At 43.2% G+C, this 19555-nt stretch overlaps 1 protein-coding gene across 9 annotated transcripts in view; it reads left to right on the top strand.

Annotated features, from left to right (window-relative positions):
* Positions 1-19555, top strand: part of SLC29A1 (solute carrier family 29 member 1 (Augustine blood group)) — a 192128-nt gene that overhangs the window by 69938 nt on the left and 102635 nt on the right. The gene's annotated exons all lie outside the window — the stretch shown is intronic.

Genomic DNA, 19555 nt, shown 5'->3' with positions numbered 1-19555 from the left:
TTCCTGCTAGACCATAACGTACGCAGGTACGGCTAGTCTCAGTTAGGGAACTGGTCTTTGACTTAAGGGCCGTCGCCGCGTGAGCAGACAGGTGGGCACTATGGACCATTGGTCTGACCCAGCAGCGGCAATGCTTATGTTCTTATCCATCTGTTTTGAATTGCACTTTTTATTGGTCATTTGGCAGCGTTTATCAGATTGAGTTCCTACCATGATCTGTAGCTGCGGAGTACGGTCAAGTTGCCTCATATTTTCTCTGGATGTTTTCAGTCCATGTGTTGTCTTGTGCATCGGGGTCTGCTAGGAAACAAAACAGAACAATGCAGAGGATGGCGGCAACGATGGACCACTTGGTCCGCCCAGTCTATCCACTGATACTTTGTTGTCACAGATCCCATTCAGCTACAACTTGAGGATTGGACTTTCCCTGCTCGTAAATAAGAGCAGTTACATTTTTAATGATCACGAGTGACAGGTTTATAGATCCAACATGCTCTTGAAATGTGAATGTTTACTTAAACTAATAGAAAAATGGTACACTTAGATTTAGCTTGCAGAAGGAGACATTTTCTTGCGTTATTACTTATTTAGGACTGGAACTGCACCAGGGTAGGTTGAGAAGAGCCTGCACTGATCAGTAGATGTTTCATTTTATTCAGATTGATCTGGCTGCTGCTTGTAGGTCTACAATGAGTTTGAGATTTTTAATTTCACTTATTACATTTCTGTTCCATTGTACCCTCAGAGATCGAGACATTACAAGTTGAAATGTGCGAATTCACAATACACAACTGCTTATAAACACACTAGATTCTGTGGTCCAACTTGTTAAAAATACATTTTACTTTGGAATAAAAAAGTAGGTTTAAGAGGCTTCACTTTGTGTCTTTTTTTAAGGATTTTTTCATGAGGATTTTTAAAAATAAGACTTTCTACTTTTACTTCGCTCCTTTTGAAGCCAGTACTTTTACTTTTTACTTCAGTACTTTTTAAAAGTAATAACCCCATCCCGAGTGCCGACACTTTCGTCTTGCTCAGACAGGCGCGCTGTACTAGCTGCCTCAGCTCAAAACCTTGTACGCATGTGTTCAGTGGACCATACCCTGATTGGTACACAAATTCTGAGCGCTTCAAATTTGCATTTGATTAGCTTACAAAAGTGGGCAAAACTTTCTTAAGTTTGCATTAGAAGTTGTGGCTGATGGCTTTCTGCGTTGGCCTCTAAGTTTCTAGCCGAGCCAGGAGAGGGTTAAGTGATTTGCCCAAGACCATAAAAAGCTACGGGATTTGTACCGGGCTTCCATGGTTGTCAACCTTCTGCTCTAACCACTACAATTCTCCTGTATTGAAGAAGACTGTGACGCTTTGTGTCCTTGATAGCAAAGGATATCTGAGGGCATTGGAAGGAACTTCAGTATGTCTCTGGGAAGCGCTGAGAGGGCTTGTGACTGGGTAGTATAGGAGATCTGGGAGTCCAGAGGGGGGCTGTGACTGGATGGTACAGAAAATCTGGGAATACCAGGAGGGGATACCAGGGGGCTGGGAGTACTGGGGAGGAGGCCATTGCTGGATGATACGGGAGGACTGGGCATACTGAGAGGGGCTATTGCTGTGTGGTACAGTAGGCCTGGGGTCTATACAGTAAGGTTACTGGGGAGGACAGAGTTTTAGCAAGCCAGAGAGGGGGATGAAGTGGTGATGAGAGAAATGGTTGTCACTGTGCTGGAATCTCATAAATGAGGGTGCACTGGGAGTCCCTCTAAATACTTCCATATGGTACTCAGCAAGAGATGAGGGAGAATTGGGATGAATGATTTTAGGATAGCTATATTACCCTCACATTTAATGTTGTTTACATTGCAAAAAAAATGACGTTTTTTTTTACTTCAGTGGGCCCTTGGGATATGGAGGGGAAAGTAGGGAGGAGGGGTAATTAAGGAAAGTGGGAGGATGTGGGAAAAAGTGCAGGTTATTTGGAGAAGTCATGCTCTTAGTCAAAACTAGAAATTGCCTGTGCAGAGATATGGAAGCGATCAGAGGCCTCCTGATGAAAAACTTGTAGAGCCAGGAAATGTGTTTATCCAGCACAGAGGTATGTCTGAAGCTGGCACTGTCGCACTTAATCACATTTGTTTTAAATATTAACAAAGCGGAAACTACAGAAGGTGCCCGATGGCCATTTCAGATCTCATTTCGGACAAATAGAAGCAAAGAGGAAGTGTTGATGCAGAAAGAAAGAGGCAAAAGGAGTTCTTCAAGGACAAGTGGGTGAAGTGCAAATAAATCTCTAAGGGCCAGATTCTATAAACGTCGCCTAAGTGCGCCTACATTGTAGGCGTCCCTTGGCATGGCTGTCAATCAACCACTAGGCACCGCTTGTAGAATCCCGCTTGGCAGCACCTAGGCATGTTTAGGCGTTGCTAGGTGTCCTAGAGGTAGGCAAGGTTGTACTTGGCCTAATTTACCGATATCTAACTTGGATGCCTAGCGATGCCTAAGAGAACCATGCCTATTCTCCGGCCTTAACCACGCCTACTTTTTAAGTAGGCATCATTAGGTGTCGGAGTGTCCTTTAGGTGTCCTAAGAGTTTGACACTGAATTCTCGTTACCCGACATATGCGCGCGGGACAATGGCACCCCGTCAATCACGCTCCATACAGCGGATACTATTTTGTCTTATTGAGGGTTACAAAATAATCCTCTTGTTTGAGGGGGGAAACTCCCCCCCACTACACTTAAAATATTCACTTGCTATCTAGTGTTAGGGTACAGTTTAGGGATCCCATAATCCTCATCTAAACCTTACCCTAACACTAGCGCGATCGACGGGGCGCCATTATCCTGCGGGCACTTGTCGGTGTGAGCATTTGTCCTGCGCGCATTTGTCAGTATACTCCGAATTCTTAATTGGTTATTTTAACTTTTTGGGGGGTGGTTGACTGAAAACTGATGTGGTCAATTACTACTCCAATTAACAAGAAAAGTTGAGCGCAGATCCCAAGGCATCCTTGATTAGGGCACCGAGCGGCACCTAATGGAGGCATCCTATACAGAATCTAATATAACATAAGAATTTATGTCTAGACCGCCATTACCGTAGAGTTCAATGCGGTTTACAAAAGACTAGCTACGAAACATAAATCAACGTGAACAATATGTTAGTATTAAGAGCTAAGAAATTTAATAATAATCTAGCCCTCTTAGAGCTTTCTAGCATGGCGTACTGTGCATATATGTAGGACTTCCCACATTTTTTGTCATTATTCGAGGCCACATCAGTTTATGTGCAGCGTCTACCCCTTGAAGTTGAGCATTGATAGAGGTCATCGGGACAAAATTTATCGCTGAAATCTCACCCAGTGAAAATGAAGGACCCTGTTGCACTGGAACTGGTTTTGAAGGATCCTTATGCCAACCGCTGGGCAAAAATTAGAAAATGTGATGTACTGGAAGCAAGGAAATCACGATAGCTCTTATTTCATCTTCCAATCCCTTTGGAGAGACGACTTCTTGTCCTAGAGCAGATGTGGAGGATAACGCCAAACTGAAGTGACCCAGGAGAATTGTCACCTCTCCTCCTGTGCCTTAAGCATCATCGACATTGGCAGTCTTTGAGGAGTTGGACTGGAAAGTCCGGGAGATGCTGAATTTTCATGTAACCGGGATCATTACATTGGTGCTAACTGAATTGACACCAGTGCTAAGGAGGGTTCAAGTGATTCTGGCGTCCATGGTGATACCTAGAAGCACAGCACCGATGCCAAAGCATCAATGGGTATTAGCATTAGGGAAGAAATTTCAAGAAGACACATCTCTGCTTTGGAGTGTAGGCCCCAACAGACTGTTTTGTAGCCAATATGCAACAGAGTCCAGACAGCAATTTGGGACAAATCAGAATTAAAAGAGAAAGAGATAATGGTTATTGCGGATGGGCAGACTAAATGGGCCATTTGGCCTTTATCTGCCATCATGTTTCTATCTGCATAGAAAAACGTGCCAATCCCTAGATCCTGGATAATGGTAGCTAGGAGGTTGAGAAAATATTGAACAACAAGAGGGTCAATACATACACTTAAGGGACACCCAGATTAGTGCCTGAGGGGAGGAGGATGTGGAGCCAGATAGAACAGTACAGGAGCAGCCTGGTGAGAAGGAGGTAAACCACTGGAAAACCACTTCTGACAGTTCAGTAGTAGAAAACCTTGCAAGTACGAGAGTACAGTCTACAAGGCTGGGTGCTCGGATGAATCTAAAGACTTCATTAGAGCCACCCGGCCTCCATCTGACATTCTATGGATTTCATTTAGAAATCTCACAAAAATTGTTTCAGTAATGTGGCTGCTACATACACCATTTTAATGGCAATAAATTAGCTTTGATTTCTTAAAGTGGTCTGCTAGTTGAGGAAAAAGGTGGGATGAACACAGAGGATCTAGAATCAGAAAATAATAGTAAATATTGAAGAACTAAAGCCTGCACTGGACAGACTTGCATGGTTTGTGTCTGTGTATGGCTGTTTGGGGGAGGATGGGCTGGGGAGGGCTTCAGTGGCTGGGAGAATGTAGATGGGCTGGAGTAGGTTTTGACGGAGACTTCAGTAGTTGGAACCTAAGAACAGTACCAGGCAGAGCTTTGGATTCGTGCCCAGAAATAGCTAAGAAGAAGAAGGAAAAAAAAAAAACCCGCAACAAATTTTTAGATTGAATCAGGTTGGGCAGACTGGATGACCATTCGGGTCTTTATCTGCTGTCATCTACTTTGTTACTATGTTCTCTGTCAACTTTGATAGATAAACTACTGACAAGATGCCTTAGAGTAAGTGTAGAAAAAAAGTGATATAACAAATGCGCACAGACTGTATAAAATGGTTACACATCTTTTACTGGTTGTGACATGCATCTGATGTTAGATAGAAACATAGAATCATGACGGCAGTTAAAGGCCAAAAGGCCCATCCGCAGCATCCACTATCTCCTCCTCTCCCTAAGAGATCCCACGTGCCTGTCCAACACTTTCTTGAATTCAGACGCAGTCTTTCTCTCCACCACCTCTGTTCATAGGTATTAAAACATTTCTATCACATCTTCCCTCTCCCGTCTTTCCTCCAAAGCATACAAATTGAGATCTATAAGTCTGTCTCTGTACGCCTTCTGACAAAAACTAACGACCATTTTGGTAGCCATCCTCTGGGCCAACTCCATTCTGTTTATAACTTTTTGAAGGTGGGATCTCCAGAATTGTACACAAAATTCTAAATGAGGCCTCACCAAAGTCTTATACAGGGGCATCAATACCTCCTTTGTTCTACTGGCCATACCTCTCCCTTCTAGTTTTTGCCATTACCTTAAGATCATAAGTCCTGCTCCTTTTTTATGCACAAAAAGTTCATCACCCCCTAAACCAGGGCTGCCCAAGTCCGGTTCTCAAGATCTGCTGGCAGGCCAGGTTTTCAGGATATCCCCAATGAATATGCATGAGAGAGATTTGCCTGCACTGCCTTCTTGGTATGCAAATCTCTCTCTCATGCATGTTCATTGGGGATATCCTGAAAACATGGCCTGCCAGGACCGAACTTGGGCAGCCCTGCCCTAAATCATACTGTATACAGAAAAGCAAAATAAGGTCTCAACTGTTGAAAAAAGTGTAAAGAGCACAACCTCACTGTGCCAAAATATAATTAAAATCAGAACCCAAAGAAAATAGTGCAGAATGAAGAAGCAGTACTGGGACATTTCCAATACCATTACCTATAAAGCTTAATGCGAGAAACCCATATGTAATGATAAGAGAGTGAGTTAAAATGAGCACTGGCAATAAAAGTGTTAATTCATACAGTCAGAATCAAGATCCTTACTTTCCAAGAAATTCAATCAGAGACCTAGAAAATATGGCAGAAAGATCCATAAAATTGTGCACTGGCCTGGTTGAGAAGAATTTCCAAATGCTTAAACATATGACATCCCATGAACCCCTGAAGGAAGCGCTCTATGACGCAGTGCGAGAACTGAGGTGAGACTGAGAGATTGAAATAATAAGAACATAAAAATTGCCATCCTGGGACAGTCTGAAGGTCCATCAAGTCCAGTATCCTGTTTCCAACAGTGGCCAACCCAGGTCCCAAGTGCCAGACAGAAACCCAAAGAGTAGCAACATTCCAGAGCTGAGATTGTGACGTCATAATGCCTCATTCCACCAATGCCTAAGAGCCAACCTAATCAATGATGTCACAATGGCTTGACTGTCCAATACTTGTCTCACGCAAGAACATAAGAGTTACCGTACTGGGACAGACTGTAGCTCCATCAAGTCCAGTATCCTGTTTCCAACAGTGGCCAAGCCAGGTCCCAAGTACCAGACAGAAACCCAAAGAGTAGCAACATTCCAGAGCTGAGATTGTGACGTCATAATGCCTCATTCCGCCAATGCCTAAGAGCCAGCCTCAGCAGTGATGTCACAATTGCTTCATTGTCCTATACTTGGCTCACAAAAGAATTGTGATACTGGGACAATCCAAAGGTCCATCTAGCCCAGTATCCTGTTTGCTCTACATATGATCGAGACCTTCAAAATACTGAAAGGAATCGACAAAATAGAGCAGAGAAGATTATTTACATTGTCCAATTTGACACGGACTAGAGGACATGTAATGAAGCTAAGGGGGGACAGGTTCAGGACTAATGTCAGGAAGTTCTGCTTCACTCAGAGAGTGGTTGACACCTGGAATGCCCTCCCAGATGAGATTATTGCGGAATCGACCGTCCTAGGCTTCAAGAGCAAACTAGATGCATATCTCCTTAAGAGAGGCATATAAGGATATGGTGGACTATAAATTACGACAGGTGTACACCTGGCAGGGCCTCCGCGTGTGCGGATCGCCGGACTTGATGGACCGAAGGTCTGATCCGGAGATGGCATTTCTTATGTTCTTATGTCCTGGCTTTGGAGTGAGGTTTATTCCTATTACATCACGTGTAAAGTAACCCATTTGGAGGCATGCCCCTTGGAAGAAATAGTAGATTAAATTGTCATGCCTGAAATATTCTTGATTTGTATTTTGGCTAGGGGTCTTAAATATTTCAAGAGCTACAAGGTCTTTAGTGCTGAAGTGCAAGGCCAAGACGTGTCAGAGATTTCTCCTTGTTTATATGGAAAATCGGTTTCTCCTCTTTCTTGATGGTTTTCAGATGCTGTTGCTAGTACAGAAACGACCCTCAGCCCTAGACCAGGGAAGGACCTCAGTCGTTTTCCAGGCTCGACTGTGGCTGTGGACTTCTACTTCCCTCATAATGTTCCCTTCTGCTACCACCTCCCCACCTGCTGCTCAAGTGAAAAAATAAAAGGACAATAAAACCCCAAATTTGTAGCAGAATACAATCAGGCCCTGATTTTATGTATTCCGTTTTCTCTACCGTTCTCCCAGGGGAGCTCAGAATGGTTTACATGAATTTATTCAGGTACTCGAGCATTTTCCCCTCTGTCTGTCCTGGTGGACTCATAGTCTATCTAATGTACCTTGTGTCTTGCCCAGGGTCACAAGGAGCAGAGTGGGTTTGAACCCACAACCTCAGGGTGCTGAGGCTGTAGCTTTAACCGCTGCGCCACTCTAGAAATGAAAATTTAGTAAAAGTGATCCAAGTGTTGGACAATCAAGCCCTTGTGACATCACTGATAAGGTTGGCTCTTAGGCATTGGTGGAATGAAGCATTATTACATTACATTACATTACATTAGGGATTTCTATTCCGCCATTACCTTGCGGTTCAAGGCGGATTACAAAAGGTTAATTAAAAAAAAAAAAACAGAGTTACAATGATTAGCAAGAGAGGTAAGTTGTAGATCTTATAAACATTTAGCGGGTTGTTGATTGTGAGGTGGTTTGTAAAAGAGTTAATAGGTGGTCATAGTGGAAGTTCTTTTGTTATTATTAGTGCAGTAATGGGTAGATCAAATGTCAGTTTTAGAGTTACTAAACGGTCGTGATGTTATTGCTGCTTCAGGAATTTCTTGAAGAGTGTGGTTTTTATTTCTTTTCTGAACGTCCTATAGTCTGGGGTGGTCATCAAGAGGTTGGAGATCTGGTTGTCCAGCCTTGCGGCTTGGGTGGCTAGGAGGCCGTCGTGTAGTTTTGTTCTTTTTACTTCCTTGATTGGGGGGGGTATGAATGGGGAGTGCGTTTTTCTGTGTCTTGTAGTGGGTGCTTGGATGAGGCGATTGTTCAAGTATGATGGGCTGTCTCCGTGTAGGGTTTTAAATAATATGCAGTAGAATTTGAATTGGATTCTTTCTTGGATTGGAAGCCAATGTGAGTTGATGAAGGCTTCAGTGATGTGGTCATGTTTTTTCAATGAGTAGATGAGTCTCAAAGCTGTATTTTGGATTGTTTGGAGTTGTCTGATCGTATTATGACATCACAATACCCGCTTTGGTAATCAGAGGCTGAAACTTTTCACACTATTTATTTAGCTTTCTCTACCGTTCTCCCTGGGGAGCTCAGAACAATTTACATAAATTTATTCAGGTACTCAAGCATTTTTCCCTGTCTGTCCTGGCGGGCTCACAATCTATCTAATATAAATGGTAGGCGCCTAGATTGATGTACCTATGGACTTAGGTGCCTAACGTACCCCCCCTCCCACCCCTTTTACAAAACCACGCACGTGGTTCTTAGCACTGGCTGGCATGCTGAATGCTCGGCGCTGCTCCGACGGTCATAGAGTTCCTATGAGCATAGAAGCAGTGCAGAGCATTCAGCATGCTGGTTGGCGCTAAAAGCCTCTTGTGCAGTTTTATAAGAAGGGGGGGGGTTAATTTCTTTTAATTGTTGTAATTGGCGTGGTAAATGAAAGCACCATTTAAAAAAAATCAATTAATTAAAAAAATCATTTTTGAACATGCGCCCAACTCAGTAAGCGCCACTTAGGCGTCTACACTGAGGCACCTACCCACTGTGTTTGGGCAGAGTTTAGGCATAGATTGCCTTAGGCACTAGTAAATTAGGCCAAGAAAACTCTGGCCTAACAGTAGGATGTCCTACTGGCGTCTAAGCTGAGTTAGGCGCCACCGGTCGCAATTCTATAAATTGGATTGACATGGTAGGCACCATTTTTCCAGGCGCTGTGTATAGAATCAGGGTTTCAGTGGATCATCCTTGTGCTAAGCAGGACCTGTTTTCTGTATTCCCTCTGTCTTCTCAGTGGGAGCTCTCGGCGGCTGTTTCCAAATGGCCTAGTGGTGCAGCACCCTGAGGTTGTGGGATCAAATCCTTGTGATCCTGAGCAAGTCACTTAATTCTCCAGTGCCCCACCTGCAAAATAAGTACTTGTATATATGTAAGATAAGAATAGCCTTACTGGGTTAGACCAATGGTCCATCAAGCCCAGTAGTCCATTCTCACAGTGGCCAATCCAGGTCACTAGTACCTGGCAAACCCCCAAAGAGTAGCAATATTCCAGAATCTCAAGATTCCAGAATCCCAAAGAGTAGCAACATTCCATGCTGATCCAGAGTAAGCAGTGGCTTCCCCCATGTCTTTCTCAATAACAGACTATGGACTTTTCTTCCAGGAACTTATTCAAACCTTTCTTAAAACCAGCTACACTATCTGCTCTTACCACATCCTCTGGCAACGCGTTCCAGAGCTTAACTATTCTCTGAGTGAAAAAATATTTCCTCCTATTGGTTTTAAGAGTATTTCTCTGTAACTTCATCAAGTGTCCCCTAGTCTTTGTCATTTTTGTACCCGTTCTACTCCACTCAGGATTTTGTAGACTTCAATCATATCTCCCCTCAGTCATCTCTTTTCCAAGCTGAAGAGCCCTAACCGTTTTAGTCTTTCCTCATACGAGAGGAGTTCCAACCCCTTTACCATCTTGGTCGCTCTTCTTTGGAACCTTTTCTAGCGTCAATATATCTTTCGTGAGATAAGGAGACCAGAATTGAACGCAATACTCCAGATGGAGCAATACAGGGGCATTATAACATTCTTAGTCTTGTTAACCATCCCTTTTTTAATAATTCCCAGCATCCTGTTTGCTTTTTTGGCCGCCGCCGCACATTGGGCGGAAGGTTTCATCATATTGTCTACAATGATACCCAGATCCTTTTCTTGGCGCTAACCCCCAAGGTGGACTGTAGCACCACAAAAAGTTGGTATACAAGTCCCATGCCCTTCCTCTCCCTCTCTGGCTTTCCACCAGGAGGACCAATGTTTAAGCACTCACCGGGAACTTGGGAAGAAATCCAGGAGCCATGCTCTGCATGCTTTCCCTACTTTTTTGCCTACTTTTTAGCTACTCTGAGTAAAATTCAGGTACTGGATGTCTAGTGCAGCTTATAAAAATACACTTCTACCCCCTCTATGAGCACCACTCTTAACCCTTTCATTGTCTACCAGCGACTTCTTGCAGTACTTCAATTACTGATAGCATTATACACACTGCAGACATGTACAGAAGAACAATACACAACCATACAGGAGAAACCACCTTCGCGAGATGAGAAGTCACACAGAAACAATGAAAGTGACAATGCTGAAATGCTTTATTCTTCAAATAAGACTTGACATGAATGTGTTTCGGCCCTACAGCCTGCATCAGGAGTCTCTTTTCGTTAAGTTAATTTAAAAGCGCACTCACTAACATTGACACCTTAATGTTGGAATACAATCGTCAGTGTGTATTTGTCGATCGATCCCAGAAAATCGCTAGCAAATGTTTTCTTTACGAACTTAGTATCACCACACCACCCTTCTGAATGCATCCGGGGGGGGGGGGGGGGACTATTCTTTGAAAGTAAGCAGGAAACTGAATTGCCTTTATAAAATAGGCACCTGTGTATAGGATCACCCCGATGTGTTTCCAGCTTGAATATTGGGAAACTCCCGATGGTTTTGCTCATCTTTCCATTGTTTCAAGCAGTTGCTCACTAATTAATGTTAGTTTTAGTCCAGATACTTTCCCTGAAAACTAAACTACGTAAACTAATTATGGTGCCTCAAGATTACAACCCATCTGGTCCACTTGCTCTACGAAGGGGTGCTGAAAGGTTCTCAGCTCAACCAACCAACTTCCTAAATTCTGAGCGTTATTTTGCCACCGTAGCTGAAAAGAGTGTTATCGTATTTCATTAAATGCCTATTTGCAGAAACGAAATTCTATGTTTTGGCCTTGTATTGATTGAACCATATCTATGTCATTCTCTTGGTTGGGCTGAGAACTTTCAGCACCTCCTCATAGCAACATTCCAGAGCTGAGATTGTGACGTCATAATGCCTCATTCCACCAATGCCTGAGAGCCAACCTCAGCAGTGATGTCACAATGACTGGATTGTCCTAGACTTGGCTCACTTTTATTACCTATGAAGTGGTGCGGAAAAGTTCTCAGCCCAATCAACCTTCCTAAATTCTGGGCGTTATTTTGCCACCGTAGCTGAAAAGAGTGTTATCGTATTTCATTAAATGCCTATTTGCAGAAACGAAATTCTATGTTTTGGCCTTGTATTGATTGAACCATATCTATGTCATTCTCTTGGTTGGGCTGAGAACTTTCAGCACCTCCTCATAGCAACATTCCAGAGCTGAGATTGTGACGTCATAATGCCTCATTCCACCAATGCCTGAGAGCCAACCTCAGCAGTGATGTCACAATGACTGGATTGTCCTAGACTTGGCTCACTTTTATTACCTATGAAGTGGTGCGGAAAAGTTCTCAGCCCAATCAACCTTCCTAAATTCTGGGCGTTATTTTGCCGCTGTACAATTTGCAGAAACAAAATTCTGTGCTTTGACCTTGTTTCAGATCATTGATTGGACCATATCCATGTCATTCTCTTCTTGGTTGAGCTGAGAACTTTTCAGCACCTCCTCCAGCCTGTTGTAACCAGATCTGGTATTGTGATGTCATAATGCCTCATTCCACCAATAAGAGCCAACCTCAGCAGTGATGTCACAATGACTGGATTGTCCTAGACTTGGCTCACTTTTATTACATATGAAGTGGTGCTGAAAAGTTCTCAGCCCAATCAACCTTCCTAAATTCTGAGCGTTATTTTGCCGCTGTAGCTGAAAAGAGGGTTTTCTTATTTCATTAAGTGACAATTTGCAGAAACAAAATTCTGTGCTTTGACCTTGTTTCAGATCATTGATTGAACCCTATCCATGTCATTCTCTTCTTGGTTGAGCTGAGAACTTTTCAGCACCCCCTCGTAGATGTGAGCGCCAGATCTGTGGGTACAGTGAGCAAAGGGTCATGGATTTCATCTACCATCTTTCTATGGGAACGATCAAAGCAGTTCACATATTCTATATGCAGGTACTAAAGGGCTCCTTTTACGAAGCTGTGTTAGCGGCTTTATCGCACGCACATTTTTAGCGTGCGCTAACCCCCGCACTAGCCGAAAAACTACCGCCTGCTCACTATTACGCTCGTTAAACCGCTAACGTGGCTTTGTAAAAGGAGCCCTAAGTTCTGTACATGGTTAAGTGACTTGCCCAGGGTCCCAAGGCGCTGCAATGCGAATCAAACCCATTGCCCCAGGTTCTCAGCCCACATCATTAGCCATTAGGCTCCTCCTCCACTCCTGATGGACACCCTGATAACGAGGACATTTTTTTCACTGTATTTTGGGAAGAGTAATCTGGCAAATCTGGCGAAGGACGTAAGAAGACTTGAGGCGGTCCAGAGGAGAGCGACGAAAATGATAGGAGGCTTGCGCCAGAAGACGAATGAGGAGAGACTGGAAGCCCTGAATATGTATCCCCTAGAGGAAAGGAGGGACAGGGGAGATATGATTCAGACGTTCAAATACTTGAAGGGTATTAACGTAGAACAAAATCTTTTCCAGAGAAAGGAAAATGGTAAAACCAGAGGACATAATTTGAGGTTGAGGGGTGGTAGATTCAGAGGCAATGTTAGGAAATTCTACTTTACGGAGAGGGTGGTGGATGCCTGGAATGCGCTCCGAGAGAGGTGGTGGAGAGTAAAACTGTGACGGAGTTCAAAGAAGCATGGGATGAACACAGAGAATCTAGAATCAGAAAATATTAAATATTGAACTAAGGCCAGTACTGGGCAGACTTGCACGGTCTGTGTCTGTGTATGGACGTTTGGTGGGGGATGGGCTGGGGAGGGCTTCAATGGCTGGGAGGGGCTGGAGTAGGTTTTGACGGAGATTTCGGCAGTTGGAACCTAAGTACAGTACCAGGTAGAGCTTTGGATTCTTGCCCAGAAATAGCTAAGAAGAAAAAAATTAAAAAATTAAAATTGAATCAGGTTGGGCAGACTGGATGGACCATTCGGGTCTTTATCTGCCGTCATCTACTATGTTACTATGTTACTATGTGCTGCATTCAGCACTTCTCATTCATTTTGAAAAGTTTGCTTCTATGGGTCTAGGGAAAAAGCATCTGAGAACGTTTCTGCCAAATTATATACCAGAATGAAACAGCATATCCTGATTCTCTGAGCCCTCATCATCAACATTTCTAAGTATAGAGCCTTGCGATGGAAACTTTTCTACAGTTTTTATTTCACATATGCTATAGAAAGATCTAACATCTGCAAAGAATTACATTCCCTGTTTGAATCACTTGGAGAAAAAAAAAAAAGCCTCTTCAGCTCTTGATTCCCTTTTGGCAAAAGACCCAATAAAGATGTTTTAATTTTTTCCAGCTGGAAGACGACTCTTTTCGCTAGCCAAGTCTCTCTTTCACGAGTATTCTTTACACTTCTGCTAACTTTAGGTTCAGTCTAGCTGATGCCAACATCTTTCCCAAGCTCTGTAACGCAGCTCTGCAGCTTAAACAATGACATGTGAATGCTTTCAGGCATCAGCTTCAAGTTTTCAGATGTTTGGATGACATTATGAAGAAAAATAAAGCATATATTATGTTTTAATCATTGAGATTTTCAATATGTCCGACATATTTAAATACACACTTGTCACTATAGACTCAGGGTTGGAAAGGAAATGAGGTCACTGGCCAATAAGATGAGCCAGAGGTCGTAGGGTGTGTGAACATTTTAGAATCCTTTCTTGGACAATGTTATTGAAATCTGGAATATGCTATAAGTTACTACTTGGGATCGAGCTAGGTACTTGTGACCTGGGTTGGCCACTGTTGGAAACAGGATTCTGGGCTTGATGGACCTTCGGTCTGTCCCTGTATGGCAGCTCTTATGTGAGCCAAGTATAGGACAATGAAGCCATGGTGACATCACTGCTGAGGTTGGCTCTTAGGCATTGGTGGAATGAGGCATTATGACATCACAATCTCAGCTCTGGAATGTTGCTACTCTTTGGGTTTCTGCCATGTACTTGGGACCTGGCTTGGCCACTGTTGGAAATAGGAGACTGGGCTTGATGGACCTTCGGTCTGTCCCAGTACGGTAACTTATGTTCTTGCGTGAGCCAAGTATAGGACAATGAAGCCATTGTGACATCACTACTGAGGTTGGCTCTTAGGCATTGGTGGAATGAGGCATTATGACATCACAATCTCAGCTCTGGAATGTTGCTACTCTTTGGGTTTCTGCCATGTACTTGGGACCTGGGTTGGCCATTGTTGGAAATAGGAATCTGGGCTTGATGGACCTTTGGTCTGTCCCTGTATGGCAGCTCTTATGTGAGCCAAGTATAGGACAATGAAGCCATTGTGACATCACTGATGAGGTTGGCTCTTAGGCATTGGTGGAATGAGGCATTGTGAAATCTGGAATGTTGCTACTCTTTGGGTTTCTGTCAGGTACTTGGGACCTGGGTTGGCCATTGTTGGAAACAGGAGACTGGGCTTGATGGACCTTCGGTCTGTCCCTGTATGGCAGCTCTTATGTTCTTATGTTCAAGGGTACAGTTTCAAAAAACTAAAAAGTGGAAACTGATTTCAGAGTCTGGAATACAGATTCTGGGATTGTGGAGAGACCTGGTGATACTCACCACCAGCACCTTTTCCATTGGCTGCTGAAATGGAAAGTTGTATGGGAACAGGGATTGTGGGAATCCTGTATCAACTGCAGGAAACCCACAGGAATCCCATTTATATTCTAAGCAGTTTATACTGAACAGTAATCAGGTACTTTAAGCATTTTCCTTCTCTGTCTAATCTAATCTTCATTTTATAGACCGAATCTACTCCCTAAGGAGCTCAACTCGGTTTACAGTTCGCTAAAAAAATGAAACATAACAAGTAAAAACTGTGGGATAAAAACAGAAATGGTCCCAGCAGGCTCACCATCAAGCTTTGGTACCTGGGGTAACAGCGGATTGAGTAACTTGCCCAGGGCTACAGGGAGCGACAGTGGGATTGAGCCCACAACCTCAAGGGCTCCACTCTTTCCCTGTAGGAAGGTATTCCAAATCTGTGGCCATGCCAAAATGAGGCTTGGCATGCACTCCGAGGTTATTAGAGCAGCTGAATGAGGCTTAGAATAGACTGAGAGACACGAGAAGCTACTGGAGCCCGAGAATGTGGCACTGAGAGAGGCTCTGGCTCCACTGTTTGCCATTTTGGAAGCAAAATACTGTATACGACATGTTGGCTCCAAGCTAGCTCGTTAAAAATTAGTCTGAAATAGTTTGAGCCTTTAAGAATAATTGAAACTGCTCTAAAAACATAGGGATTTCAGTGGAGATGGGTAAACTTTCTGTCTCGGTTCTAAAATGGTATTAATGAAAGAGTCCAGGTTCTGCATACCTCAAACACACACATAGAGAGAGCACCCTCCATAGGAAAAGCAGTGCCTTCTGCCAATCCCTGCAGCCTCTGAGAGAGCATAGCAAAATAAAGAGTGGAAAAACGTTTTAGGTTTAGTTTAGTGATTGGAGTATGCCAGTCTTGAATGTGCATTTTGAGAAGTTTGGTTAGCATTGGATTCTAGCTATGGGTCTCTAATCTGAGGGGCTACATTCTAGGCTATGGAGATCGGCGTGAGAGCAGTTTGCCCCATTTGGGATGGTAGTTGGCCGTGATGAAGAATATTGTTTAAGAGTTTTGTCAAGTATTCTATGATGTGATCAGAGGCTTCTGCAAGTAGATGGTTGGGGCAACCCACGCTAAAACTCCTTGGAATACTGATTGACAGAGGCTGTACCATGCAACCACAAATCAACAAAATAATAAAAACATCATTCGCAACTATGAGAAACCTAAGACAAGTTCAAAAATTATTCGATAGTAAACAATTCCTACTTTTGGTATAATCTCTTATCCTTGGACTAATAGACTACTGCAACATACTATATCTCCCCTGCCCAGCAACCATGATAAAACAATTACAAACAATACAAAACACAGCCCTAAGACTCATCTACTCGCTAAAAGAATATGACCACAACACAGAAGCATACCATGACTCATACTGGCTCCCAATACAAGCAAGAGTACACTTCAAATTCCTCTGCCTACTATTTAAAGCTATAAACGGAGACAGCCCAACCTACTGGAACAACCAACTAACTCAATCTACCTCAGCTAGACACAGGAGAACCCACACACTATTCACACACCCACCTACCAAAAATGTCAAACAAAGAAAAAAGTACGACAACCTACTAGCCACCAGAGCAGCAAAGCTGGACAAGCAACTCACAAATCTGCTATCCTTGACCACAGACTACAAAACCTTCAAAAAAGAAACAAAAACCCTACTCTTCAAAAAATACATTAAACCTTTATAACAGAACCAGAACCGCCCCAAGCTTCACCCACAACACTATCTACATAGCAAATCAAAAAATATTCAAATCGTTCATTAGTCATTTACTAGTATCATGACAATTCTCATGTAATCCACCGAATGCATTTCGTAGCATCATGACAATTCTTGTGTAATCCGCCTTGAACCGTAAGGTAACAGCGGAATAGAAATCACTAATGTAACATAAGAACATAAGCAATGCCTCCGCTGGGTCAAATATAATGTAATACTGCTGCAAGTAGATGTTTTTTTCAAGAGAGTAACAGTTGTTTGAGATAAAGACTGGAAGGTGCTCCAGATTCAGTTTGCTGGGTTTGATTCAGGAAGTGTATGATTTGGTTGGAGAGATATAGGGGCAGTGACAGAAGCTTTTTTGATTTCTGATTGTACTTTTAAATCTTGTTTTGGAAGAAATCTGCTACAATCTGTGCATTAGGTTGGGAGACGATCTCTGATTGACCTAAAACCAGGGGTGAAGTCATGGTACGCATTAGGTAGAATAACTTTTTGATGTCAAAGTTATAACTCAATTTCAAGAGTGTAGGTTTTTGGTTTATTTTTTAGGCTTCAGTAATATGGAATTTTGTATTTGTTGATAGCTGACCTCCATGTTGATTTGTGTTCTGGCAGGTTGCTCTTTTGCCACTGTCTTTTCATTCTTCTGCATGACTGTTATTCCGCTTGTAGGACATCCGTGAACCAAGATTGATTTTCAGCTTTTGCAACAAAGTCCAACAAAGTTGAGGGCTTGCTCTATTGTGTTGTTCCAGTTGTTGAGTGAGGCTATGAGGCTGGTTGAAATGGTATCTAGCATTTCAGAGGTCTTGTTCCAGAAGTCGTTGGCGTTAATCTTGCCTCTTGTTAGAGGTTTCCCAGTGGTGGTTTTGATGGTGTGCTTTTCCTTGTGGAGGTTGAGGTTGAAAGATAATAAGTAGTAGCTTCACCAAGGGACTATTTTCCAGTTTGTTTCTGTTATAAGCTTAGGGGGATTTGAAGATATGAAGTCCAGGGTGTGATTATTTTTATGTGTAGGTCCTGATGACTTCAGGTCTACTTGGTTGTCTAGTAAGAGCCTGTGGAAGTTTGTGGTGATTGTGTTGTCTTGGGACTCGAGTGGAATGTTTATATCTCCTAGGACTATCAGTCTGGTATATTGACAGGTTAGATTTGAGAAAATTTCCTGTATTTTTGTGGCATTGATGGAATAGGGTCCTGGGGGTCAATACATTAGTAACAATTCATTGCTGCTAGAGTGTATGCTTAATTTATCTTCTAACTTACAGATCATGTATTCTAGGTCCAGTTGTATTGCAGAGTCAGATAGTAAGATGTTGTTAGGAACTTCTGTAGATCACAGCGAGGCCACCTCCCCATTTGTGTGGTCTCAGTGTATGGATAATGCTGTAGCCTGGTGGACATAGGTGGGGAGTTCTGGACTTACAGATTCTTTTAGACAAGTTTCCGTGAAGAAGGCGAGGCCTGCATTTATTGTGGAACTCAAATCTTTTATTAGTAGGAGTTTATTGGCTACTGACCAGACATTGATATAAATGCATGGGACTGGGGGGGGTGATATGTCTAAGGGGATTCTTCACTCATTGGTAGTGATTCTGTATGGTGGGGTTTGGGGTTTCCTTTTATTATCTGGGTGGGTGGTTTCCAGTGATTGTGAGGATTGTTTTATGAGTTGAATTTGGATTATTCATGGCGTATTGGTTGATAGGTGGAGAGGGTCTGTGTGGATGGTGGTTGTGACATGCGGGATGCCACATTGGATGAGAGGTGTTAATTGGTAGGTGATCAGCATTTAGGTTGAATAGTCCAAGAAGGAAAATGGGTAACACATAAGACCATTTCATGGTGTTGGTTTAGGCCCTAGTGGGTGAGAGAGGTATGAAGAGCTGGGAGACTGGTGGCTGTTTTGCTATAGGGAGACGTAAGCCAACTAGTTGTAGTATGTGGGTCTTGGTTACATAGAAACATAGAAACATAGAAATAGACGGCAGATAAGGGCCACGGCCCATCTAGTCTGCCCACCTTAATGACCCACCCCTACCTTTCTCTGTGAAGAGAACCCACGTGACGATCCCATTTTGTCTTAAAATCGGGCACGCTGCTGGCCTCAATCACCTGAAGTGGAAGACCATTCCAGCGATCTACCACTCTCTCGGTGAAAAAGTATTTTCTGGTGTCACCGTGCAGCTTCCCTCCTCTGATTTTCCACGGATGCCCTCTTGTAGCCGTGGGACCTTTGAAAAAGAAGATATCTTCTTCCACCTTGATGTGGCCCGTGAGATATTTGAACGTCTCGATCATGTCTCCCCTCTCTCTGCGTTTCTCGAGTGAGTATAGACGCAACTTATCCAGCCATTCCTCGTATGGGAGGTCCTTGAGTTCTGAGACCATCCGGGTGGCCATTCGCTGGACCGACTCCAGTCTCAGCACATCTTTGCGGTAATGAGGCCTCCAGAATTGTACACAGTATTCCAGATGGGGTCTCACCATGGATCTATACAATGGCATAATGACTTCAGGCTTATGATTGACGAAACCCCTACGTATACACCCTATGATTTGTCTAGCCTTAGATGAAGCCTGCTCCACTTGATTGGCAGTCTTCATGTCTTCACTGATGATCACCCCTAAGTCCCGTTCTGCTACATAATGTTGTTGTTCTGCTACATAATGTTGTTGTGTTCTGTTTGCTAGAATGGGAGGTTAGTGTCAGATCTTGAGATTCTGAGGGGATTGGGATTGAAGTAACGATTAGATTGATCCAGATTACATTACATTAGGGATTTCTATTCCGCCATTACCTTGCAGTTCAAGGCGGCTTACAAAAGAATTATCCAAGATGTATTA

This window comes from Geotrypetes seraphini, chromosome 3 (genome assembly GCF_902459505.1).
Source record: "Geotrypetes seraphini chromosome 3, aGeoSer1.1, whole genome shotgun sequence".
Taxonomy (NCBI): domain Eukaryota; kingdom Metazoa; phylum Chordata; class Amphibia; order Gymnophiona; family Dermophiidae; genus Geotrypetes; species Geotrypetes seraphini.
Note: the sequence above shows the minus strand (reverse complement) of the source record. Positions and strands in the feature narration are given on the sequence as shown.